This window comes from Paroedura picta, chromosome 7 (genome assembly GCF_049243985.1).
Source record: "Paroedura picta isolate Pp20150507F chromosome 7, Ppicta_v3.0, whole genome shotgun sequence".
Classification (NCBI taxonomy): domain Eukaryota; kingdom Metazoa; phylum Chordata; class Lepidosauria; order Squamata; family Gekkonidae; genus Paroedura; species Paroedura picta.
Genome location: NC_135375.1, coordinates 20365996 through 20393477, shown reverse-complemented (window position 1 = coordinate 20393477; position 27482 = coordinate 20365996). Strand labels below are relative to the sequence as shown.

Below are 27482 nucleotides of genomic sequence, written 5' to 3'. Positions count from 1 at the left end.
TCAGCGTAGCAACGCAGAGATTGCCAGTTAAATCTTAAATCACCGATGAGGTTAACACCGCTTCCTTCTTATACATTCAGTTCCAAAGTCATGTTTACTTTGAAGCCAAACCAAAGCCCAGAGCCGGTGCTTTAACCACGTGATTCCAACCATTTTATTACTGTTTTTAAAAATCTCAATTGAAATCCATCCTGCTTTCATTTAAGCTCAATTGCTTCCTATTCTTACTCTGGCCAATTGGACGGTGCCATTCAACGTCGCTTGTGCTTCTAGCCTCCTGCTGAGAAAGCCCAGCGGACGCTCCGCAAAAATCAGACCTCATATCAGAACAGCATAATTACATTCCCCGCAGTATCTTCCGACCCGTTTCGAGACGGCAAAGGTAAGGTTTCAATCTCTTTACAACTAAGCAGTTCACCAATTATTGAACATCTCGCTGTCATTTGTAGAACACAGAAAAAAAAATTGCACAGTTCATAGAACTTAACTATCTGGGTGGATTTGGAGAAGGTGAATTGGTTTTTATGCCCTGCTTTTCACTACCTGAAAAGTCTCAAAGCATCTTACAATCACCTCCCCTTCCTTTCCAACTTTTTTTTTTTTTACTTTTTGCTACTGGACTCTGGTTTTATTTCCCCACAACAGACGTTCTTGCAAGGTAGGTGGGGGCTGAGAGAGCTCTAATTGAACTGCTCTGCAAGAATTGCTGTAACAGGACTGTGACTAGCCCAAGGTCACCCAGCTGGCAGCATGGGGAGGAGTGGGGAATCAAACCCAGCTCTCCAGATTCGAGGATGCTGCGCTTCACCACTCTGCCAAGCTGTGAATGTGCTCCGCTTAAGCCCAGTTAGAGACCGATTCTGTTTGCTTGTCCTGCTGGAAAGAGTATTCAAGGCGACTCCCCACCTACCTGCCATAACCATTTAAGATTAAAAGGCGGGGAGGGAGGACAACGGAGGGAACATCCAGCTGTGCCTGCGACCCCCTGAGCTGCGGGGGGAAACCCACGGTGGAGAGGAAACCAGAGGCGCGATTGCAAATCCAGAAGGGACTCACCTTTTCAAACTGGGACGCTCCGAGCCAAGGCGAGCCGCGAAGTCTCCAGCGGCGAGATGCCCAGCAGATACCCAGGCGAGAAGAGAAGCAGTGGTAGGGGGGGGGGGTGACCCTAGAAAAACCCAGCTGGGCAGAGAAAGGGAAAGCTGAGCAGGGGCACGAGTTTTGCAGACTGCAACTTACAAACCGGAGCAACTTAAGAAAAGGGGAGGAGCCTGGACTTCAGGAGAGGAGGGGAAAAAAAATCAAAACAGAAGAGAGCGGTGGGGGAGAAAGTGTGTGTGTGTTGTGTGTATGTGTGTGGCGGGCAGCGCTGGAAGCGGCGGCGCTTCAGGCATATTGATGAGTCTTGGCACCCTGGAAGCGGAATTGCCGCCTTTTGTTTTCCCCTTTAGACCGCTTTCACGCTTTGTCAGTTCAGCTTCATTATAAATGCAAAATCTGGACCTCGGAAGGGCCGAAAAGGCGCTCGCGCTTTCTCCCCCTCCCTCCCTCCCTCCTTCCCTCCTTCCCTCCTTCCTTTTGATCCCTCCGCCTGAGAATTCTGTCCCCCAAACGTCATGATAAGAGAACGACACTCTCACTTTAGGGGATTTTTCCTTCATTCGAACTTGCTTGCTCGCTTTATGGGTTTTTTTTCTTTGGAAAGCTGTGATTGGGGTGGGAAAGGGGGGGGGGATCTTCCAACACAGCCCTTTTGGGGAGGGGGGATCTTTCGGAGGGCGGCCGGCTTGCCTGCCGCGCCTGCAGAGGGGAACTGGCGCCTCCTCCAGAAGCCAGCAAACGTGATCAGGGAGGATTCCGTAGCCCCGCCGGATGCAAGACGGGGCTTGTTCCCAGGGCTGGGGTTTACAAGTCCTCCTGCCGAGGAAATTCGGCTCCAGCTTGAACTTCCAGCGCAGCAGAAGTTAGGGGCGGGTTTGGAGGGGCGGGGCCCAAGCGCCCCCCCTCTCTTTTTTTGGTTGTCGTTTGTAAATCCGCATCCCTTGAGAACCGCAACGCTTGTGTTTCTCTCCCCGGAGGCTGCGTTTGGATGCTGAACACGTTCGAAGCGATTGAACGAGGCCTTGGGAGGCCGCTTCGTGGTGACCAAAGAAAAGCATGTTCCCCCCCCCCAAAAAATCAAATCAAATACAAATTATCCCCTTCCCCAGCAAGCATGGAGCATCAGTATGTCAATGCTTTTTCTACCACTGGTTTCTCCAAGGTACTATTGGCCAGTGCTTGTTACATCACTGTTACTCATCCCCCCAGCCTCCATGATTTCAAAAAGGTCAAGGTGGTCTTGGCAATTTTCTTTGTCTCCAACGCAAAGACGCCTGCCTTGAATTGCACAGAAGGATTCAGAGCAGTTAAAATTCAACAGCATTAGGGATGCTAATATTTTTTCAATTTTTTCCCTTTCTTCCACTTGTTTTTATGGAATGACCTGATTTCTGCTTTCTCCCTGGCCTGAAATAAGAAATATCTTTACACACATCTGTAAAGACAAGGACGGGGGAAAAACGGCACGCCCTGCGTTGAAATGTTTGCTCAGGGCCCTTCCAGGTGCGGTGGTTTCCGGACAAGGGCTAAGGAGGGCTTGCTGGACTTCTCAGACGATGCGACTCACCAAGCACTTCCCTTCTGGGGGAAAGCGGCCATCCAAGTCAACTGCTGGTGAATGGTGAAGTCTTCTCACACAAAGGCAAGCAAGGTTTCTTCCTTAATGTTTTCCCAAGCCAGCCTGATCTCATCAGTTCTCAGAAACCAAGAAGGATCAGCCCTGGTTAGCACTTGGATGGATGGGAGGCCATGAAGAGAGTCCAAGGTCTTTCTGCAGAAGCAGGCAATGTCAAGTCACCTTTGCTCCTCTCTTGTCTTGAAAACCTATTGGGTCACCATACATCAGATGCATAATGCGTAATCACCATAAGCGACTGAGGGCAAAAGAAGAAGGGGACGACAGAGAATGAGGTGGCTGGATGGAGTCACTGAAGCAGTCGGTGCAAACCTAAATGGAATCCGGGGAATGGTAGAGAACAGGAAGGCCTGGAGGATCATTGTCCATAGGGTTGCGATCGGTCGGACACGACCTCGCAACTAACAACAACAACAACGTCAGATGCAGCTGGTTGGCTCTTTCCACCACTGGTTTCTCCAAGGTACTATTGGCTGGTGCTTGTGACATCACTGTTACTCATTTCCCCCCACCCCTGCCTCCATGATTTTGAGAGGTTAACTAGCAGAGGAAGATGAATTTTACTCTTGCAACTGCACCTCTGAAAACCAGCAGTCTGGGGCCCAGCAGTGAAGAGTGAGACATACATGCTGTCATTTCTGTGCTCAGAATGGCCCCTTCCATGCAAGATACAGCAATCCGCCCCAGAGGGTAGTTATGCAGGTCAACAGATAGGTCTGAGTCCAGTAGCAACTTGGAGACCAGCAAGAGTTTCGGGCCAAGATGGATAGCCGTGTTGGTCTGTCTGTACTGGGAGGACACAGCAAAAGTCCACTAGCACCTTAAAGACTGGCAAAATTTGTGGCAGGGTAGGATTGTACACTTCCTCAGCTTTCTTGTCGGTCTTTCATCAGGCCCAAGTTGAAATCAGAACTCCGTTAGACCAGCCTTTCTCAACATTCTTCAGGCTTGGAGAAACCCCAGAAGTGGTGCGATCATGCAGAATATGATTCGTAAGCATAGCTGGGCACATGCCCACCCAGGGCCCCTCCCTTCCCCACCCACCCCAGGCCCATCATTGGCTATTTTTTTGGGGGGGGGGCAACATGACCATATGAAGAAGAGTTGGTTCTTATCTGCCACTTTTCCCTACCCAAAGGAGTCGCAAAGTGGCTTCCATTCGCCTTCCCATTCCTCTCCCCACAACAGACACCCTGTGAGGTGGGTGAGGCTGAGAGAGCCCTGATATCACTGCTCGGTCAGAACAGCTCTATCAGGGCTGTGGTGAGCCCAAGGTCACCCAGCTGGCTGCATGTGGAGGAGCGGGGAATAAAACCCAGTTTGCCAGATTAGAACTTGGCGCTCCTAACCACTACACCAAACGGGCTCCTGGTCTTATCACCTGATAAATGTTTAACAATTTAAAAAAAAACTATATAAAAATTAACTCCCACCCTGGGGTTTCACGAAATCCTGGTTGAAAAAGCCAACTTTAGACACACAAAGGCCCCAGTGTCATACCACATGGAGCTATACAAAATTGGAGCTCAGATGCACTTTTAAGTTCAACAACATTTGATTCTAGGTATAAACTTTCATGTGCATGCCCACATCTTCAGATACATCAAAAGCCAACATTCGCAGAGCTCTGCATCACTTTCCTCAATGTGTGTGTGTGTTTGTGTGTGTGTATTCAGGGGTTAACTGAAAAGCATCCTCAGACACTACAACTGCAGATGGAAGGCTGATAAGGGCTGCCCTCCTCTTCCCTCCCATGAATGTACAAATAGCTGAAGGGGTGATTTGAGGTGGAAAATTATCAAAGGGAGAAGGTTAAGCAGCATTCTCTCCCGGGTTGCACTTCCTCCCATTCAGATGAAGGAGCCTATTGAGGCTTCTTCGGGTTTAACAAAAATGTCAGACATTAACACTGAACTGCATGCAATATATTCAGGCACAGACGTTAACATTTATTTGCCTTCGAGTCACAGCTGACTTATGGTGATCCTGAAGGGTTTTCGAGGCAAGAGAGATTTACAGGGTGTTTGTTGTTGCCTGCCGATGCATGGTGATCCTGGTATTTCTGGAGGTTTCCCATCCAAATATAGACCAAGGCCAACCCTGCTTAGCTTGCAAGATGGGCGATCCTGGGCTATCCAGGTCGGGATATCAATATAGTCCACAAATTGATTTGTCCAGAACCTGGTTTATTTTCTTCTTCACATTCCTAATGAAAACCTACTTTTCCCCCCAAGTATCTTTTGATTAACAGGCTTTTGGCTAAATTCGTCTGCCGTATCTGTTGTACTCTTGCAAGGTAATTGCCTTCAGTTTTCTAAAATCGTCTTGCAATACAGTTGCAAATTGGTGTTATAAGGTGTCTTGAAGACTATATTATGTGAAAGACAACCTAGATTTTTTAAAAAGACAGAGTAAACAAATAATGTTTATGATATGTGATTGAGTCAGAGTACTTTTACTGGCCTGATCCTAAGCACACGTTAACATTAAATAAGTTCACAAGGCTGGTAAAAGGTAAAGGTAAGGTAAAGGTATCCCCTATGCAAGCACCAGGTCATGTCTGAGCCTTGGGGTGACGCCCTCTAGCGTTTTCATGGCAGACTCAATACGGGGTGGTTTGCCAGTGCCTTCCCCGGTCATTACTGTTTACCCCCCAGCAAGCTGAGTTTTTACCGACCTCGGGAGGATGGAAGGCTGAGTCAAGGCTGGATAGTCCCCTAAATTTCACACTGATGGGGTGTAGCTAAAGAAAAGACTAACAGCTCCAATCCGAGACTCTTAAAGCAAGTGTGTCTCCATCAGGCTTTGAGAAACCGACAGAAATTCCTACCATCAGAAAGATTCAGCCAGAAGATATAATTGTGATTTCCAGAGGGTTTTGCCTAATTCTTGTGTTTACGAAAAAATAAAAAAGAGGGTGCACATTTAAAAAAAGTTACAGTGGCAATTAGAAGCATATTATCATGGGGGGGAAATGGTAATGTAGGTAGCCACCTGAAATTTTTATCCCTGATGTTATATTCATCCAGGTGTTAGCTATAAGCAGAGAGATTTTAAATGTTGAGGCATTCCAGCTGTTCCTCACAAACAGGTGTTTCTTTTCTGAATGCTGAACCAATATGTAAGTTTTAAGTAATACATGCTGCGACAGGATGGGCCTGCTCAGGCTTGCGGGAATCAAGCCTGGCTCACCAGATTAGAAGCTCTTAACCACTACACCATGCTGGGGTACATATGGATGATATTGTTGGCAGAGCTTGAACATGCAGGGAAAGTAAAGCACCAGGCTGCTTAACAGGGGTAGTCAAACTGAGGCCCTCCAGATGTCCATGGACTACAATTCCCACGAGCCCCTGTGAATGCTGGCAGGGGCTCATGGGAATTGTAGTCAATGGACACTTGTCACTTGGAGGAGGGCAGGATGCTGTTTCTGTTGGCTGCAGAGGAAAGGACGAGCAGTAATGGGTTTAAACTACAAGTACAACGATATAGGCTAGATATCAGGAAAAAAAATTTCACAGTCAGAGTAGTTCAGCAGTGGAATAGGCTGCCTAAGGAGGTGGTGAGCTCCCCCTCACTGGCAGTCTTCAAGCAAAGGTTGGATACACACTTTTCTTGGATGCTTTAGGATGCTTTGGGCTGATCCTGCGTTGAGCAGGGGGTTGGACTAGATGGCCTGTATGGCCCCTTCCAACTCTATGATTCTATGATTCTATGACATCTGGAGGGTCGCAGTTTGACTACCCCTGGCTTAAAGCATGTTTAGGTCTGTCTGTGGGCAACAGGTGATTCCATACTCCGTCCTCCTAAAAAAGGATTTTCATAGCTAGGAGCACTGACTACCTTTTGCACTATGAAGGAAATCTTCAGTGCATGGACTCTGCCGAGTTTCTGGATTGGGTCCCACAACAGTGTGGTGTGATGATTAAGAGCAACAGACTCTAATCTGGAGACCTGGATTTGCTTCCTCACTCCTCCTCCACATGAAGTCGGCTGGGCATCTTTGGGCCAGTTCCTGTTCTTCCAGAACCCTCTCAGCTCCATCCCCTCACAAGGTGCCCATTGTGGGGAGAGGAAGGGAAGGTGATTGCAAGACACTTTGAGGCTCCTTAAGGTAGAGAAAAGTGGAGCATAAAAAGCAGTTCTTTTCTTTCACAGCTGGAATGTCTCTTAATACAGGGTTATAGGCCTTTCGATTAAAAAAAAAACAAGCTGAAGACTGGTTCCTTTTTTTAAAAAACAGTTCTTTTCAGAGGAAGCTGTAATCATATAGGGTCTCTTGGGGTTTATGCCACCAAAAGCTACTTGGCAATATCTTCACAACTCCTACTATGCTCACAAGAAACTCTGATTTCCACTTGCTTATTTTGGCTGCCGAACTCATTATCACAATCTTAAATGACTTTTCCCAGAAAAGCCTTTGGCCACCGGAAGACGCCATCAAGGAGAGGATTGTAAAAAGGATTCTGGCACCAAAATCATTTACTGGTTAAGCCTTAATCTGTGACTGAAGAAGGGTGAAGCAGGTTGCTGATATCCTTTTGCAATTGTGCCACTGTGCAAAGGTTACAGGCCGTGCTTTAACTGATGCTCAGTTATACCATCTGAAGGCTAGTCAAAAGAAATGAAGCAAAAAAGAACGCCAATCTGAAGTTTGGCTTTAGTGGTGACTTCAGAGGCAGGGAACTGATTGGGAATTCCCCTTGTTTGTTTCTTTGTTTGACAAAAATAGTTAATTTTCACTGACCAATGAGGCGACTGAGGTAATTTTTGTGTCTGCATGAAATAGCTAAACTCAGCATGACTTTATTAGGGCATTTATGACTGGAAAAAGTATCATGTGATCCTTTGCCCTTTTCTTCTCCCGCCTATTTCTGTCAATTTTGGGGAGAGACTTGTTTGAGGTGAGAAAGGTTAATATTTTATAACTGCTTACTACAAGGCCTGGTGAAATATAAACCCAACTGAAGGGTGGAAGAAAGCCTCACCTCAGGTGAATAATGGATAACTTTGACTTCTCACACCTTTTTAAAAAAAAAATGAAGGAGTAGACTCATTAACTCAATGCAATAATAGTTCAAAGGTCAGTTTGGATGTTGACGAAGGGTCTTTGAAAGTACTCGCTGATGTATTTCCATGTGTAAGGAAATCTTGAGGAGGTTCCGTTGTAATCCCCATTCCCAACTGAATATCCTCTCCATGTAGGTTTGATCTTGCCTCTCCTACCTGAAAGGGAGGCCAACTGTCTTCACCACCACATGTTTTACAAAGAAATGAGTTTTGAACACCTGGCTATTATAAAATCCATTTTTTGCCTTAAACCTCTGGACTGGTATCCCTGTTCTGCTTCATTTTTGAGTTACCCTCTGCTAACTCATCAGTCAACACAAGATGACCACTAAGTCTGAAATAATGAAAAGTAATGGTTTGGGACCACCTAACCTCAGAAATGTTGTGCCAAGGAAAGATCATTTGCTACTGGCCCATAAACCGCCCTGAGCCTCCGGGGAGGGCGGTATAGAAGTATGATAAATAAATAAATAAATAAATAAATAAATAAATAAATACAGATGAGATTACCTGCTACATATGAAAGACAACTGCTCATTTACAGGGTAACCCCCTTCCCAGTCTTCCAAAAAGGCAATTTTGGGGAAAGGACAGATGACCATTCTGACAACCTACTGGCCCATAAACCAAATGGATGCTGGGCAACACAATATTTTATATGACATCAACAAAACAATTGTTTATAGCATGACCAGTTGACTTTCAATATTCATTGCTTCTGGCTCTTTGTATGGAAAGGATAAATGAGGAAAGATTGTCCCAATATCATTCATTGGCAGTTAGGTGATATTAATGACCTCTGCTTGAGACCCTAGGGAGCTGCTACTGGTCTAAGTAGACAATACTCACTCACTTTGATAAACCAAGAATCTGATTCAGTAGAAGGCAACTTCAAATGAGGCCAAATTTAAAAATCAGGATAACAGATCACACCCAAAGGTGCTAGGGAAATGTTTTAAATAATGACAGGAGAAAGAATAGGATATTGACCAAAACAATGGGCAGCTACAGTTAACAAAAGCATCTCTGGACTATTCCTTAACTTGGAAGGCATATGCTAATCCACAGAAGAGGGCCAATTTAAATGTTCATTGTATTGTACATTATAATGTCAACTGCCCTGAGCCGAAAGAGACAGAGGTATATAAATATAATAAATAAATACTGTAAGAGAAATAGGTGATAGACAAAAGAGTTCCTATATAAGGGAGAAGTGAGTTCTGGAGCCAGTCAGGGAATGTCCAGGGAGCAGGAGAAATTTCATGTGAGCCACAAGACAAGAATATGAGGGACCGCCTTTTGCCCTATATCCCCCGCAGGGCTTTACGCTCTGCGGGGGCTAACCTACTGGTCGTTCCCGGCCCCAAGGAAGCCCGCCTGGCCTCGACCAGGGCCAGGGCCTTTTTGGTCCTGGCCCCAACCTGGTGGAATGAGCTCCCAGAAGAGCTGAGGGCCCTGCGGGAATTACCAGCATTCCGCAGGGCCTGTAAGACGGAGCTCTTCCGCCAGGCTTATAACTGAGGCTGGGCGGAAAGAAGATCAGCCCCCCCCCCTCACAAACTGGCGGTAGAGAGTGTCACCCCCCTCCTGTAGTTGAGGATGCGGAGAGCAAATGAGTAGATTACGCCATTGCTGTTGCCATTACTGTAAATTATCGGACTTTATTGTCATTTTATGGTTTTAGGGGACGGGGTTATGTAAGCCGCCTCGAGCCTTCGGGGGGAGGCGGGGTATAAATATAAATATAAATATAAATATAATAATAATAATAATAATAATAATAATCTTTAGATTGCCCCAAAGAAGCATAAAGGACTCAGAAGAATTGGGAGATACCAAGAAGACCTATGATGAAGAATATCTTATGCATAGGAGTCAGGATTTGGAAGCCTGGAGGGATGGCCAGGAGGAGCTTGAGGGGTGGCAAGCCTCTAACCCAGTGGTCCTCAACCCCCGGTCCGGGGACCGGTACCGGTCCGCGGCTCCTCGTCCTCCTCCCCAGCTGCTGCCTCAGGGGCTGCCCTGTCACTCTGCCGCCCGGCTCCCCTTTGGTGCTCTCCGGCGGCCGCCATGGCTGGGGCTCCCCCTCAGCGTGTCACTGCACAGCTGCTGCTGACAGCGCCCCCCCCAGTGGGCGGCGGGAAGTCAGGGGCGCCGGCAGGAAAGCAAATGGAGCAGGGGCTCAGGCGGTGGCGACATCCTTCGGCAAAAGACTACCCCCCCCCAGGCCTCAGTAAAATTGTCAAGCATTGACTGGTCCCTGGTGATAAAAAGGTTGGGGACCACTGTTCTAACCTATGGAGCCTGAGAAAGTAGGAGCAGTGACACTACCATGCCATGAAAAGAGCATACAAAATGATAACAGCTTCTGAACTATAAAGTCATATTGCCAGATCACCAAGCTAGACAATTCTGTTTTCTCAGCTACAGACCCAGTTGACGGCTAAAGAGTTTGGCCTGAGTCCTCGATTGCCCCCATGATGCTGGCCTTGTTTTCCCACCCCACCACTCCCAACTGTCTTATTTTATCTTCACCAATCTAGGTAAATGGTGTGAATGTTTATAAAGCCAGATGCTTAATGAATTCCAGTTGGCTGTTTCAGGAGCAAATGGAAAGCACGAGCCATGAATATTAAACATCATTCACAATGTTTGTTCATGCTGAGCCTGTGAACATAACTTTTTTTTCAAAAAATTGTATATTTATGGTTATAGGATCATTGATCACAGCAATGGAGATACGTACACATCTTTTGTAGTAATGATGCTAAAATAAAAAATGCTTGCAACTCAAAGTGGCTTTTGTAATAACGCCTGTTATAGCTACCGCTTTTTAGCTTTCGGACATTTCTTTGGCAGGAAGGTTGGATATTGTCTATTGTGAGAAAGAAATGGGCTCTGAGAAAATATGCAAATGTTTAGCAAGGGAAAACACAGCTTCAGGTTTAGGAAACAGAAGAGCAGAAAGCCGCCTTCATGACATACATGAACTATGCATACGCATATGACCCAGCTAGAGAGACTGAGACTATTTGAGCCATTATGATTCGGTGGTTCTTTCCTGTAAAGTACCACTCTCTGCCTTGATGACATCTGTAGCAAACAGGCAAACAGCGTTTGCATAGAGAGAATTTACAAGATTTTCTCCTCATTCAATTTTCCACTCTGCACCTTCCCCCTGGGACCCGGTGTATTACAGGTTAGATCCTCCCAGCTTTTCTAATGGGAGAACGATGGGTCCCCTTTTGACCACAGAAAAGGTTATGCTGGGGGTTGTGAAACACACATGGACAGAATCCAGGACAAGAACTGCTGTCAGGAGGGGAGTTGGGGGGGGGGTGAGAGATCAAGGGGGGAAAGTTTGTAGGATCCATCCCATATTTTTATATAGCTAGTTCTTTAATGGCAGAACAATTACAAAACAACATACAATATTAGTGCTGTCATTTGACTGTAAATATGATGGATGGGAAGGTCATATTGTACAGAGGAAAGGGTCTACCCTAGGTGTTATGTATGTGGTTCTGTTAACGATTTTATGGAGGACCAGCCTTAGAGGACCAAGGTGGGATCAGAGCAGACCATGTAATTGACCAATGCACTGCTAGATCCCCATCTTGAGATGCAGTCAATTTAAACCAAAACTGACCAATAACGCACACTGGTAAGGAAGATCTATTGTTCACAATTGTATAGAAGTTGGGGGTTTTGCGTGGTTTCTCAGTTCAGTTTTGCCTCTTGTACCACCATGCTGAGATCAACTGAAAGAGTTGATTGAACTCCCAGTGGTCCTGGCTTCCTTGAACCCACAAATGTAACACTAAGTTTCTGGCTTAAGTCTAAGGACAGACTGATCCTGGTAGAGGCTCAAACATTTTTATTCATGAATAACAAATGCAACCTACAATACTCGTGCAGGAAGGGGGATTGGAAAGTCTCTCTCTCCACTGTTGCCAGTACCCTGCTTTTTCCTCTGTACAGCTGGGGGAGAGATGGGGAAGTGGCCACCGTTGTTAAGTATGAGGGTTCAGCAAGACACAGATGCAATTTCCTCAGAAACAATCAGCTCTTTATTCAACCCCAATTCCAACTAGAACACCAAACAACTAACACAGCAGCCCAACTTATATACACATTGAGTTGGCCGACCAAGAGTTCTGATTAACGGGGCCATCTGATTGGTCTATAAGAATGTCCCTATAGCCTCCTGATACAGGTTACTCATTGGCTGGATTTGGATCCTTTGTTTACATGCTGTAGATCTTGAGCATGCTGTCTACATACCCAACAATCTCAAGTATCGAACTCAATGTTCTCTACCATGGCTGGGCTCAGCAGGGCTGATGGCCTCCTCCTTCAAGAAGAAGAAGATGAAGAAGAAGAAGAAGATGAAGAGTTGGTTCTTATATGCCACTTTTCCCTACCCGAAGGAGGCTCAAAGCGGCCTACAGTCGCCTTCCCATTCCTCTCCCCACAACAGACACCCTGTGGGGTGGGTGAGGCTGAGAGAGCCCTGATATCACTGCCCGGTCAGAACAGTTTTATCAGTGCTGTGGCGAGCCCAAGGGTCACCGAGCTGGCTGCATGTGGGGGAGTGCAGAATCGAACACGGCATGCCAGATTAGAAGTCCGCACTCCAAACCACTACACCAGACTGGTTCTCACCAGTGCTGGACCTGTGTGTGTGTGTGTGTGTGAGTGGGGGGGGGGGTGCTGCCTTTGGGGAGGGGGGAGATTGGACTGTCCCAAGTATTTTTCAAAAACAAATCAGATTTTTCTGTACTCCTGTGCACAAAAAAAATTTTCTTTAACATCCACGTGGGACAGACCCACGGATTTAGCTATCTGCAGATTGCTGCTGCATGTGGCTAATAATATATAGACAAAGGGGAACTTGAAATATTCATGGGAGGAATCTGCAAATCATTTCCCCCATCACTGCTGATTCCCTGCTTTGGGGTTGGTGGAGGGACTGGGAGACTTGTGGAGGGGGACTACTCTCCTACCCCCAACACTGAGCCTAGCAGAGTGTCAGGCCCCACCACTTACCAAAATCCTCTTCTGCTATGCCCGGGCCTGCTGCAACCTCCAGTGTCCACTGCCATGCACAGGTATGTAGGGGTTGGTGACATCTGCAGGTACTACTCTGGGGGCTAAATGGTGCCTTGCCCTGACTGCATGGGATGCCAGCATCTACTGATGCTGAGCCTGGACCTGGAGCAATGGCCAGTATCCTTCTGCAGATGCTGGCATTCTCCTTTGTCTCACTCTGACCTGCAGTGACTGCTGGCTTTCACTGCCTCCTGGCCTGCAGCAGTCGTGGCCTGAAGCTATGGCTAGAAGCAGCCACTGCTGAAGTGCAGGAACTGCCTAAGCACATTCTATGCGCATGTGCAGAGATGCAACTCTATTTGGGGGTGATTTAAACCCCCCTTTAAAATTTGATTTTGGATTTTTGTGCACACTTGGTGAGTCCCCCCCCCCCAAGTGTGCAGAAAGATCTATCTAGCCTTCATATGGTCCCAGTTTGCAGGTTTATCTATCCACAAATTGCAGCGACAGGTGGCTAATAGTATATAGATAGCAGTACATAGAGACAGCCAATATAGATGCATCTCAGTGAATGGGAGTCCCAGATATGTCTCTAGTCCAATCCCCTGCTGTTGGTGTTAGGTGCGATGTCGTGTCTGTCCCATTGCGGCCCCATGGACAATGATCCTCCAGGCCTTCCTGTCCTCTACCATTCCCCGGAGTCCATTTAAGCTCACATTGACTGCTTCAGTGACTCCATCCAGCCACCTCATTCTCTGTCATCCCCTTCTTCTTTTACCCTCAGTCGCTCCCAGCATTAGGCTCTTCTCCAGGGAGTCCTTCCTTCTCATGAGGTGGCCAAAGTATTTGAGTTTCAGTCCAGTCCCCTAGTAATCCTAAATTCTAGGCTGGGAAGACCTAGATTTGCCAAATCTTCCTGACACAGTTCTTTCCTTCCTTTCTACGTAACTTAACCCTCCCCTATTTGCTGTCTCTGATCCTTTTGGAATTTCTCTGAACTTTGTATTCTTAGCAAATTCCAGGCTGCTTATCAATCCTTCTGGTATATGGAAATACTGGAGGACTCCTCAGCATCCTTCTACTGAGGTCAACCATTGTATCTAGCTTGTTTCCTTCTTGTCTCTAATTCAAAACTGCTTCCTTTAAAGAGCAAACTCATCATCAGTGTGTTGAACTCCCAGATAGGTATGGACCAAAATGAAGGGCAAGCAGCTCACCTGATGGCTATCTCCCCACGAATCTTGGCCATTGCTATATAACATTTAATCTGTGTGTATTCTATAACATGGTTATAACAAGATTATAGATGTAGATGTTCCCCTTGCCGACAAGTGAACTGACAATTCCAGAATCTCTCCTATGTGTCATTGGTTTGATGTATTATGCTTAATGCAAATGTTTTAAACGAGAGAAACGTGTTCTCATCCTGAGGTGTATCAAAGACCGGCATGAGGTGGCTCACAAAAGAAGAAGAAGAAGAAGAAGAAGAAGAAGAAGAAGAAGAGTTGGTTCTTATATGCCGCTTTTCTCTACCCGAAAGAGGCTCAAAGCAGTTTAGATTCACCTTCCCAATCCTCTCGTGATTGTAAGCCACTTTGAGACTCCTTCGAGTAGAGAAAAGCAACATATAAGAACCAACTCTTCTTCTTCTTCTTCTTCTTCTTCTTCTTCTTCTTCTTCTTCTTCCTTCTTCTTCTTCTTCTTCTTCTTCTTCTTCTTCTTCTTCTTCTTCTTCTTTTTCTCCTCTTCCTCCACCTCTTCTGTTTTTAGGAAATGTTTGTATTTCTGTATTGCACATCGCCAAATATCTCACCTAGCCGCAGTACAGTATGAAAATAGGAAATAAACATACATCTAGTCCCATATTTTGTTTCCCTCAGTGATCTTGATAGTGCCGCCCTGTTATTTGCCCCCAGACATTAAACATGAAGGGTTCATTGAAGTATTTATGGTCGTCACCTCTTGATGGACCTGTCCTAATACATCTAATAGGATCCGCATTTGTCCACCCACTTTACAAACTGTCCTATTTCGACCTCTCTAATTAATTCCATCTGCATCTACACACCCCATTCCAGCATTTCTTTTCTTTTTCTCTTAGGCTAAGGACAACTGTCATAATATTCTCCTGCTTTGATTTTATCAGCAAGCTACAAAGGACGAATGCTCAATTCAACCTGAACCTCTGCAGAATTTGCTCGATTAAGCTGGTGGACTTTGGGGAGGAGTAGAAACCCTGACGACATTTTGTATGGAAAAGGGAACAAGACCTTGTTGGCAGTGAAGAGGTGCCAAATCTTCTTGACATGGCGACATCCAGTCCTTTGGAAGTAACTGTGAAATAGCCCCTCGTTTGCTTAATGGACTAAGAACTGAAAAGAGCCAATGAGAGATGAGACAGGCACCTTAGAAAACAGCTTTTAAAAGCCAGTGTAATGGGAAAACGAGAGACATGCCTCATTATAAGTCTTCTATGAAAGTCTGGCTCCAGAAAATGCCCGGGTTTCATTCAGTTCTTTCTACCACCCAGTTTTAGCTGGAAACTTGCAATCTGTTGGCAAGGGATGTACAGGCTGGATCCAACCAGCTTTTCCCCTGATGAAAAAAGGGGTGGATGGGATTCTCTTTGACTACCAAAAATGCTTTGCTGGGGATCATAGGACCTGCATAGACCAAAGTCACATGGGTCAGGGACAGTAATAAACAGGGGGAACTTATCAAGATGGAGTAAGAAAGCTGGCTGGATCCAACCCTATGATTTCAGTACATCCCGGATGCACTCCGTTCCAGATATTGGCAAATCCCCATACTGAAAGCAATTGGTCGTTTGTCTTTAGAACCGGACTTCACATTCTTAGTTAATGAAATGGCCCTGAGTAGGGAAGAACAAGCACTGCTGAAGGACATCAGATGGCTCCCCACCACACACACTCCCAAGAGCTATTCTTGAATGTATGAATCCACAAACAGAGTCAGGCCTTCCTACACCCTCCATATTCTAACCAAGTGGTTGGCTTTCAAGTCCTGCCTTGTTTTCATTATTCCACCTGATCTCATGCCTGGGGGTTACAGTTAAAATTCCCTTTGCCAAATGTGATGGAAATGTTATCTGAATTTATTGTAGGTGTGTAACAGATCCAGTGACAGACATGGCAGCTTCCAGGTGGGAATTACAGCTCATCTCCAGGAATCAGATTTGGTTTTGGGAGGGAATTATAAAGGAAGGGAACATGTTTCCATGAGAATGATATTAGGGAATCTTGTGGAGTTTTCATTAATGGTTTACCAGTCTTATTCCAGTTCTCCATCTGCTAATCCCCTTCCCTTTTCGTCATGTGTAGCCCCTCAGTAAACCAAGTAGCTACCTGGTCTCTAACACCTATGAGTGAGGTCACCTGGGAGTGATGACATCAACTATCTGGGTCCTTTCTTCAGTCCAGAGGTCAAATAGGGCATCGCCATGAGCACAAACAATATTGATAGCAAAATCCACTAAGCACCCTACAGACTGAAGCTCCTTTAGAAAAAAAAACTGTGGGCTTCCTTTTTGATATGTGCTTATTTCTCCATTCTTTGTTTAGTGGTTAAGAGTGGCAGCCTTTAACCTGGAGAACCGGGTTTGATTCCCCACTCCTCCACATACAGCCAACAGGGTGACCTTGGGCCAGTTACAGTTCTGTTGGAGCTGTTCTCACAGAGCAGTTCTGTCAGGGCTCTTTCACTCCCACCTACCTCACAGGGTGTCTGTTATAGGAAGAGGAAGGGAAGGTGATTGTAAGCCACTTTGTGTAGTAAAGAGTGGGGTATAAAAAAAACAGCTCTTCTCTTTTCTTCTTCGTCTTTTCCCGTCTTACTGGGTTTTCCAAGTTTCTTAAGAACAGTCTCTTTCTATCATTCTGCTCAATATAAGTATTTCAGAGAAGGCAACATTTACTGGTCACAGTGGGATATCGGTACACTCTTATGATTCTCTTCCAGTGCCATGGTCTTCAAAACTATGTGCTCCAGACCGACACTTTTAACACAAGAGGGCTCTTCAAAATCCCCTTGAATTACTTCCCACTGACAGCCCCTATGCTCAGAACACAGCAGGGCTCAAAAGAAACAAGAAGAATTCTGTTATAATTCTTATTTTCTAACTCAATCCCCATTCTCATTCAGCTGCAGAACAGCTGTGTAAACAGCAAAAGGGTTTTCAGAGCACCCTTCATATTTGTCCAGAGTGTTTTCTTGTGTGCACTCTAGGTATCTTGTATATGAATACATCTCAGGAAGATTTAAGAAATGAATTTAACATATTTGTATGTTTGTGCTTGCCTAGGGAACAAATACAGGCAAGCTCCCAGGGGTGGACAAACTTTGGCCCTCCAGATGTCCATAGACTACAATTCCCATGAGCCCCTGCCAGCGAACGCTGGGGAATTGTAGCCCATGGACATCTGGAGGGCCACAGTTTGCCCACCCTTGGTTTAGGTAGACTCCCAGTGGTTTAGGGTCTGCTGCATACACATATAGCAGAATATATATGTATATCTGTGAATTTAGGCAGATTGTAGGTGGGTGAGCAGGGGGGATTATGTCAATGCTTGGCTTTTATGGACTTTTCCTGCATTCTGCAGGGAGTTGGATTAGATGACCATGGAGATCCCTTATGATTCTATGATTCTGTCTTCACACAGATGTCACAATTATGTATCAGGCCAGTAAACAACTATCAGGAAATTCTTGGATTTGTCAGTCACCTCTGTGGAAGGCCAGGAAGGACCAACTTAATGTAGTGGTTAGGAGTGTGGACTTCTACTTTGGCGAGCCGGGTTTGATTCCGTGCTCCCCAATATGCAACCAGCTGGGTGACCTTGGGCTCGCCACAGCCCTGATAAAGCTGTTCTGACCGAGCAGTGATATCAGGGCTCTCCCAGCCTCACCTCCCTCACAGGGTGTCTGTTGTGGGGAGAGGAAGGGAAAGCGAATATAAGTTGCTTTGAGAGTCTCTGCTGATAGGCTGAGGGGTCAGGAAGGCAGCAGTGCAGTCAAAGAAACTGTCGTTAGGATTGGTCAGCTGGGGCCAGTGACTTTCCTTGCCATGTTCCGGCATCTTCTCTATAGGAGGTATGTTCATTTAGCATCGATCACTGATTCCACTGTCTCATTGTTACAAGATAATCCCCAACCCAGTTCTCTGAGAGCAGAGATAATGATAAGTCGAGAAGAGCATCCAAACCCCTGCATTGTGGTATGTTCACCCTTCACTAATTTTTACAGAGATGCAATTATGCCAGACCACTCTGTCGAAGCCAATCTTTTTCCGCCCTCATACAACTGTCTTCTCTCTTCCTCTTTGTTTGCAGTCATGGAAATGAGTCAAGTGTCCCTGAAATGAATGTGCAGTGGCTTTGGATGGTCGAAGACATTTGGTGCCCAATTCTTTATTGTTTCCTAGCTAAAGCAACACTTTGATGAGGAATTTGCCGTCCTTCCGGTCCAGGACTGGGTTCCGGTGAAGCTCTCAGATTAGCTGGGAATAAGAAGGAGACTGTCGATGATTAAAAGCTTTGGAAATCTGTAGCCAGATCCTTTAATGTCTAATTTTTTTTGGTTAAAGCTTAGCGGTGAGGTGTGAGACAGGAAATCTGTTCAAATCACACCACAGGCATTTCTCTACTTACTAGTCTGGCCTTTGGCAAAGTACGGTTTTCTCAGTCTCCCAGGAACATAGAGACTGGTCTACCTTGTCAAGCTGTTGTATAAATATTGATTTAATATGTATTAAATATTTTGAAAGCTGCATTATACTGCAGAAGACCATTGTCCATTTAGCTTAGTACTATCTGCTTTCATAGAATGATTGAGTTGGAAGGGGCCTCCAGGGTCATCTAGTCGAAGCCCCTGCACAATGCAGGAAATTCACAATTACCTGCGCATCCACAGTGACCCCAATTCCATGCCCAAATGATGCCTGCCCCCCCAAAACCAGAATTCTTGGCCCATGTGGTCTGGAGGAAATTTGCCTTCTGACCCCAATGTGGCAATCAGCATTTCCCTAGGCATGCAAGATAGGGCCACAAGAGCCAAGCTCAGACATATAAACCACTGGTGTAGTGGTTAGGAGTGTGGACTTCTGACGAGCTGGGTTCAATTCCGTGTTCCCCTACATGCAGCCAGCTGGGTGACCTTGGGCTTGCCACAGCACTGATAAAGCTGTTCCGACTGAGCAGTAATATCAGGGCTCTCTCAGCCTCACCCACCCCACAGGGTGTCTGTTGTGGGGAGAGGAAAGGGAAGGTGACTGTAAGCCGCTTTGAGACTCCTTCGGGTAGAGAAAAGCAGCATATTAGAACCAACTCTTCTTCTCCTTCCTTCTGCCCACCCACTCACAATCTGCCTAAATTCACAGAATCAGCCTTTCTGTGTGGTGGCTGTTCAGCCTCTGCTTAAAAACTCCCAAAGAAGGAGAACCCACCACCTCTCGAGGAAGCCTGCTTCGAATGGAAGTGACTTAGCAAGTGAGGCAGACAAATGTCATTCCCAATAACCATAACCTGAGGTTCGAGAACTTGGGAACTTCTTTATGCACAGTGCATACAATGACCCTCAATTTGTCTCCAGTGTTTAATGCTTGAGCAAAGTTGACTGAACACATGGTTGCTGGTCAACCTCAACCTTTTCTGAACGAGACAGGATGTTCAGGTCAAGCTCTGCATGAAGCAGGATGTGTAGGTGCTGGCAAAGACTCGTGGTAATTTTTGTCCATGGGTATCTGGAGAAACACAGCTTGGTCACCCCTGGTTTAGATCCTTTGCATTCTGGTTTTAGGCCTGGCTATGGGGCTGCGAGAGTTGGACCATAAGGAAGGCCGAGCGTCAAGGAATTGAGGCTTTTGAACTCTGGTGCTGGAGAAGACTATTGCGAGTCCCTTGGACTGCAAGGCGAACAAACCGGTCAGTCCTAGAGGAGAATCAACCCTGACTGCTCTTTAGAAGGCCAGATCCTGAAGATGAAACTCAAATACTTTGGCCACCTCATGAGAAGGAAGGACTCCCTGGAGAAGAGCCTAATGCTGGGAGCGATCGAGGGCAAAAGAAGAAGGGGACGACAGAGAATGAGGTGGCTGGATGGAGTCACTGAAGCAGTAGGTGCAAACTTAAATGGACTCCGGGGAATGGTAGAGGACAGGAAGGCCTGGAGGATCATTGTCCATGGGGTCGCGATGGGTCGGACACGACTTCGCACATAACAACAACAAATATTTATGTCACCTCATGAGAAGGAAGGACTCCCTGGAGAAGAGCCTAATGCTGGGAGCGATTGAGGACAAAAGAAGAAGGGGACGACAGAGAATGAGGTGGCTGGATGGAGTCACTGAAGCAGTCGGTGCAAACTTAAATGGACTCCGGGGAATGGTAGAGGACAGGAAGGCCTGGGGGATCATTGTCCATGGGGTCGCGATGGGTCGGATACGACTTCGCACATAACAACAACATGGGACTGAAACAGCCTTAGTTTAGAGCACCCTTTCTCAACATTTTACTGTTGAGAAATCCTGGAAACATTCTTCAGGCTTCGAGAGACCCCAGAAGTGGTATAATTGTGCAGAATATGGTTGGGAAGCTCAGCTGTGAACATGCCCACCCGGGGCCCCTTCCCTTCCCACCCCCTCCAGGCCCAGCATTAGCCATCATCTTCAGCTGGTTAATCAGATGAGTGGAATTTATCTGGCCACTGTGGTGCCTATCCTGGGCAGAGTCTGCACTTACTTTGTTTATTCCATTGTCAATCCTGTTGAATTCAGATGGATTTGAACTCGGGTCTTCCTCTCCCCCCCCCCATTGAAACAGGAAAGTCTTCTGTACGTGGTTAAGGTAGTTCAGAAGGGGGGAAGCAAAGACTCTTTCTTTCTTTTCTTGAAGGGGGGGAGGAGCCAAGCAGGGAGCCTCTTTCTTTTCTTGGAGGGGGGGGGGAAGAGCGGGGAAATCTATTTTATTTGTTAGATTCTCAGGTATTCTAATTCAATAGGGAACTTACCCGTGCAGAAATACAGAGATGGAAACATTTCCCCATTTTTTAAATTGAGCTGTGGTTTATATTCCTCGATAAGATCAATTTCCCATAACCTTTTGCAAACCCTATAATTTTCCCCAATAGTCATAACAAACCAGACCTTGTGGATCCACTGCGCTAGGTAATATAGTTTGTTTCCATATTGTGCTAACAGTATTCTAGTCAGAAATCGTTACTGTTTCGAAGAACTCTTCCCTACTAATCTTCTAAAGTTTACACACACCTTTCTCGTTTTTATAATATTGTATCCAGCCTTTCCTCCAAGGTGTTGCGAGAAGCATTTTAAGATAGGTGAATGCATGTTTGATTCCCCACTCTTTCACATGAACCCTTGGGCAAGTCACAATTCTCTTGGAACTCAGAATTCCTTACAGCAGCCATCTAGTGGTAGAAAAAGGAAGGTGGAAAATAACAGCTCATGCAAAGTTACCTAGTAGTCCTGATTCCACCAAATATACAGAAAATTTTATTGTGTGTGTTTCAGGGCAATGCTGCTTTCAAATTTTCAAATTTTCTTACTAAGCTAAATTTTGGGATTTTTTCCTGTAGCCCACATTTCCCAAGATGTCAGATATGACTCTTGTGATATTTAAAATTCATATAGGTTGTTCACCTTGGTGTCAAAATATATGTTTTTGAGGTCAATAAAGCCAAATACACTATTATATTAGTTGTAGCAACAACCATTGTTCCTGTAGCTGCCATTTAGCAAGATGGCAGATCATTTTCATATTCCTGTAGGATGCTCTCTTTCTCTCATGCTGGCGTCCAACCATAGATTGAGGAGGGTCTAGAAAACCAAATGTATTATTCCTTTTGTTGAAAAGGCAAAATAAAGTATTATTCTTTAAGGTTTTTAATATTTGTGGGGAAGGATAAATCTAAAGAAGCTGTTATTTTCCAATGTTTGTAATATTGGGACATAATGTAGCAGGAGAACTGTTAAGGTAACGACTTCTAAAAGTACACCAAATTATTTATTCTGCTCCTGTAAATAACAGCAAACAAAATAATAGCATGCTTATCTGATATTTATCATGTTTATATGTTTCTTCCATGTCATCATTTATATGAACTTCTCATTTATATTTCCTTGCTGTTAGCTCTTGCACATCTTTAAGTAGATGGAAAGAAAGAAAGAAAGAAAGAAAGAAAGAAAGAAAGAAAGAAAGAAAGAAAGAAAGAAAGAAAGAAAGAAAGGAAGAGAGAGAGAGGGAGGGAGGGAGGGAGGGAGGGAGGGAGGGGGCAGCCATGTTAGTCTGGAGCAGCAAAATCTAGGGCCATTCTGCACCGGGATCCATGTAGCAAATTGTTTGCTGAACGAAAAATCGCCATTTTAAATAGTGGAATTCGTCGTTATGCATACCTGCCTTTGTAGTGGAATCCAGTTGTGTTTCTATCGTTTCCCACAGGCTTCCGGTCTCGGCAGAAATCGCTAGAAAGGAAGCGCTATTGCCAAGCTCGTCCCGCCCCTGGCCCTCAAGCAGCCAATGGGCGGTCGTTAGCATGTTCCCAAACAGCCCCTTTCCCTTTAAGAAAGGTTAAAAAAAAAAAACACCAGCTGCAACGAATCTGCGTTGATTCGTTGCAACAGAGAGACCCATCCAGCTGGCAGGTGGTGTTTGAGCTGCCGTTTCTGTTGCAGATTGTAGGAGTAGGAGTGTAGCGCTTTCCGGAGGGTGAATCCACTTTTTGGGATTTCCGTGAAAGAGCTACAACGAAGCGCTTTTTGCAGATCGGTTTCAGGAGTGTTGCAGATTGTCAACGACGTTGTGCATAACGGCAAATCAGTAGCGATTTCAATTGGCAACCAATGTGCAATTTTGAAGGAGTGCGGAAAGCCCCCAAGAATCCTATGGTTCTTATGAGTCACCAAAACTAATGCAGAAAGAAATTTTGATTAGTCCTTAAGGTGTCATTGGGAGGGAAAGTGGGAAGGTCTAGCTCAATCTTGTCAGCTCTCAGAGGCTAAACAGACTTGGAACTTGGAAGGGAGACCACCAAAGAAGACTGTGCAAAGGAAGGCAATGCCAAAAGCTTTGAAAGCTCTTGCTGGGGTCACCACAAGTCTAAGCTAAGTACTTGGGAGGGAGACCACCAAGGAAGGCTCTGTAGCGGAAGGCAAGAAGAAGAAGAGTTGGTTCTTATATGCCCCTTTTCTCTACCTGAAGGAGGCTCAAAGTCGCTTACGGTCGCCTGTGAGGGAGGGGAGGCTGAGAGAGCCCTGATATTACTGCTTGGTCAGAAGAGCTTTATCAGTGCTGTGGCGAGCCCAAGGTCACCCAGCTGGTTGCATGTGGGGGAGTGTGGAATCAAACCCAGCATGATTCCGCACTCCAGTCTGCACTCCTAGCCACTACGCCAAACTGGCACGGGCAAGCCACCTCTGCTTCTCACTTGCCTTGAGAGCCCCTTGCTGGGGGTCACCATAAGTCTAAATTAAGCAGGAAGAGAGCTCACCAAGGAAGTCTCTGCAGAGGAACATGAAAGCATACCACTTCTGTTTCCCACTTGCTTTGAAAGCTTTGAGTCACTATTAGCCAGCTTCAACTTGACTGCTCTTTACGCACACAGACACAAGTTGCCAATGGACTCTGATTAAAATGTGGAATCCGCTGCTAGAGGGTGTAGTGGTGGCCACCGGAACCAACAGCTTTAAAAGGGGATTACACAGATTCATGGAGGATCGGACTTTTCCGTGTCTAACTAACCATGGTGGCTGAGAGAAACCTTGACGTTCAGAAACACAAAACCTCTGCATTCCAGAGACAGGAGGTAACATCACCCTCTATGCCCTGACATTGGCTTTCTGGAGGGAATGATTCGTTGCTATGTGAGGCAGGGTACTGGATTAGATGGACCCCTGATCCGATCCAGTAGGACCCCTTGAGGTTCTTAGGAGTTTTGAGATGTAGATTTATGAGGGGTGATTATATAATGCAGGGGTAGTCAACCTGTGGTCCTCCAGATGTTCATGGACTACAATTCCCATGAGTCCCTGCCAGCAGTTGCTGGCAGGGGCTCATGGGAATTGTAGTCCATGAACATCTGGAGGACCACAGGTTGACTACCCCTGATATAGTGCATAGCAGAATGTCAAGCAGCATCCCCAGATCAAAACAATTCAGTTCCTTTTGATCAGGTATAAGATTTCCTTGGCATGTGTTGGTGCAAAAGTGTGGGGATGGGGGAGAGAAAGAAGGGACAGGGGGAAAGAAAACCAGAGTGAGATTGTGTGTGTGTGTGTGTGTGAGTATATTAATAGTTGCCATGACACACATTGTTACCATAGCAATAGTAAACAAATTAGTTATGTGACTGGTAGGAGAATCGCCCTTTGGGCAATTCCTGTCATTAGCGAAGAGTAAAAGAAGCTTTCAAAAAACCAAGCCGGCTCTCCCATCCAAAACAAGACACATAAAAGGGTGTACAGCCTTTGAGAGGGCTATTCAGGCTGTCGGGACTGCTGGAATCCAACCAAGTGCAACAGGAGGGCCCAAGTTCTCATGAAAATAGTAGACATTCCAGGTGGTTCAAAGCCAAGGCAGCCTGATCTGCTGCATTTTATTTTTGGAAGCGAGTGATTATCCGAAAAGATTGCCTATGCATGAGACCTGGTTGGGGAGAGGTGCAGTTCGGAATGGGAATGCCCTCTCTGCTTGTCAGTCAATTAAACTACCTGGGAGGTTAGTCAGGCAAAGAAAGGGTGTTCTCACCCACCCTTAGCCTAACCAATCTCACAAGGTTGTTGTGGAAATACAGCGGGGACATTCCTGTGTATATTGCCCTGAGTTCCTTGAACAGGACAATCCAAAATAACTCCAGCCCTCCACATGGAGTTTGGCAGCTATTAAATATCAGGAAAAGGTTTTTCACAGTCAGAGTAGTTCAGCAGTGGAATAGGCTGCCTAAGGAGGTGGTGAGCTCCCCCTCACTGGAAGTCTTCAAGCAAAGGTTGGATACACACTTTTCTTGGATGCTTTAGGATGCTTTGGGCTGATCCTGCGTTGAGCAGGGGGTTGGACTAGATGGCCTGTATGGCCCCTTCCAACTCTATGATTCTATGATTCTAATGGTCAATAGCGGGCTCTGTATTGGGGCGGGGATCAAAGTGGGAGCCACTGCAGATGGAACAAGACTGGAACAATGTGGTCCCTGCAACCCGCTCCAGGCCACATTCTGGCTGCAGCATTCTGTACTAATTGTATGCTTTGGACAGTATGCAAGGGCAGCCCTATGTAGACCACATTGCAGTAATCTAATCTAGATAGTACCTGGGCAGGCACCCATGAAAAGCTGCACCAGTTGAAAGTGGTAAAAGACACTCCTGGTCACTGTTACCACCTGTTTATCTAACAAGAGGCCGAGATCCCAGTACCTCGAAGGTACAAATCTGTTTCCTTGGGAGACTGTATCCCCATCATTACTCCATTTCCTACTGCAATCCAAAGGTGCTGTTCCCGAGGAATTGTCCCTCCAAAAGGGAATCAGAGATCTGCTGCTGGGTGGGTATTGTTCCTTACTTCCATTGGTAGAAATCTAGGAAAAGAAAAGTTGGTTTTTATACCCTGTTCTTCACTACCTGAATGAATCTCAAAGCAGTTCACAATCACCTTCCCTTCCTCTCACCGTAACAGACATCCTGTGAGGCAGGTGATGCTGAGAGAGCTCTGAGAGAGACTGCTCTGTGAGAACAGCTCTAACAGGACTGTGACGAGCCCAGGATTAACCATCTGGCTGCATACGGAGGCATGGGGAATCAAACCTGGCTCTCCAGATTAGAAACCTGCTGCTCTTAGCCACTGCACCAGGAATACAAGCATGAAGTGCAGAATTGGATCTGCTGGAGGCAGTACCACTAGTACATAGAAAAGGCATGTTCTTTCCTGGAACAAACATTTGGTAATGTACGTATCTCTTCTTTTTGGGGGGTGGGAGGAGAAAGCCATTATGCCCTTTGCCTCTGCCTGTTGCAACAGAAATTGGAACACGGTCATGAATTTATCGTGTCAAATTTTCTGTTCTTTTTCATTCTTCCTTTTGTAGCTGCTTCATCCGTATCTCCAGGCAATCTGATTTACTGGCTCAGTGCCTACAGGGGTTTCATGACTGAACACATCTTGATTTGCCACGAGGAAATTCCATAGTAAGCACAGAGCCCCATCATACAGCTGTTCGCTCTACGTAGCTCTGGATGATTGCCAAAGGCGCTGCAAATCCCTGGAAGCTCCGGAACCTGGGAGAAAACGACAGAACACCACTAAGCATTTACATGAAGCAATGACATCTGAAACATCTATCCCCGAGGGCAGGGCCAGACTTTGCTGGGCTGTATGTATACTCTGCTTTTTTGTTGTTACATTTATATGCCCCCTCCCCTGAGGCTCAGGGTGGTTTACATGGAACGTAAAGAATTATGCATTGAATTCAGTTTTGCCAATAAACTAGAATATTACAATGGTAACAATAATAACAATAACAATAGTAACTAAAGCTAACAGTTTAACCGAATAGTAATCAAGCAGGTCCATGGAATAGATTCAGATACATGGATTCCAGGGCGGGAGGTTCAGGGGCCATCCTCAGCCAAATGCCTGGCAGAGGTGCCCCCTTTTGCAGGCCCTACTCTGCAAGGTAGGTAAGGCTGAGGAAAAGAGAGTAACTTGTGGACACCCAACTAACTTCCATGGCAGATCTGTGAAGGCTCACGGGGGTGGCAGGTTTCAGTGGATGAGCGATAGGGATGTGAGTGTCCTGCATAGTGCAGGGGGTTGGACTAGATGTCCCAGGAGGTCCCTTCCAACTCTATGAATGTATGATTCTAAGTGAATCTGGGTCTCCTAGATCCTGTTCGGTTCCTTTAAATGCCTTAGAGATGAAAAATTCAGCTTTCCCCAATCAAGCCGAACCCAAATCCCAGTTCGCTATATTATCTCCAAAGTGGTTAGCCAAATCCATTTAATAAGGAGGTGAAATTTGAATTTAGGACCTTTGAAATCACAGGTTGTCTGTCTCACCAGCTCCTACATCTTCTAAATCAGGGGTAGTCAAACTGCGGCCCTCCAGATGTCCATGGACTACAATTCCCAGAAGCCCCTGCCAGCAAATGCTGGCAGGGGCTTCTGGGAATTGTAGTCCATGGACATCTGGAGGGCCGCAGTTTGACTACCCCTGTTCTAAATCTTTTAGAGCAGCATCATTATGCAGTGGTTACACGATCAGTCTAGAATCCAGCAGACTCAGGTTCAAATCCCCAGTCTGCTACAGAAGCTTGCTGGGTGATGTTAGGTGAGTCACCACCCCTCTTCTCTGACTTATCTACCTTACAGGACTGTTGCTTTGATAATTAAACATAATATGACATTGTAACCTGCTTTAGGTCTCTACTGGAGAGATAAGCAGGGTATAAATCTCTAAATAAGTATACATAAATATGCTTATAGGTTGCAATTTTCGATGTCTGAGTTTAATAGGCTGGACATCCCCAGAAGGTGCTCCCTCCCCGGGGCAGTGGTGGCTCTTATGGTAGGGCATGGACAGGCAGGAGAGGGGAGGTTTATAGATT

The 27482-nt window shown here is 45.9% G+C and overlaps 1 protein-coding gene and 1 long non-coding RNA gene across 3 annotated transcripts in view; one reads left to right on the top strand and one right to left on the bottom strand.

Annotated features, from left to right (window-relative positions):
• Window positions 1-1253, bottom strand: part of SLC1A3 (solute carrier family 1 member 3) — a 56753-nt gene extending 55500 nt beyond the window's left edge. For both annotated transcript variants that reach the window (XR_013233014.1, XM_077346986.1), the window contains exon 1: window positions 1057-1253. The gene's annotated coding sequence lies outside the window, so the exon portion shown is untranslated. The remainder of the gene's footprint in view (window positions 1-1056) is intronic.
• On the top strand, window positions 245-26952 carry LOC143842171 (uncharacterized). Its single transcript, XR_013233015.1, has 3 exons — window positions 245-382; window positions 25555-25824; window positions 25964-26952. It is a non-coding gene; the product is annotated as an uncharacterized LOC143842171 (long non-coding RNA).
• Window positions 26953-27482: the final 530 nt, after the last annotated feature.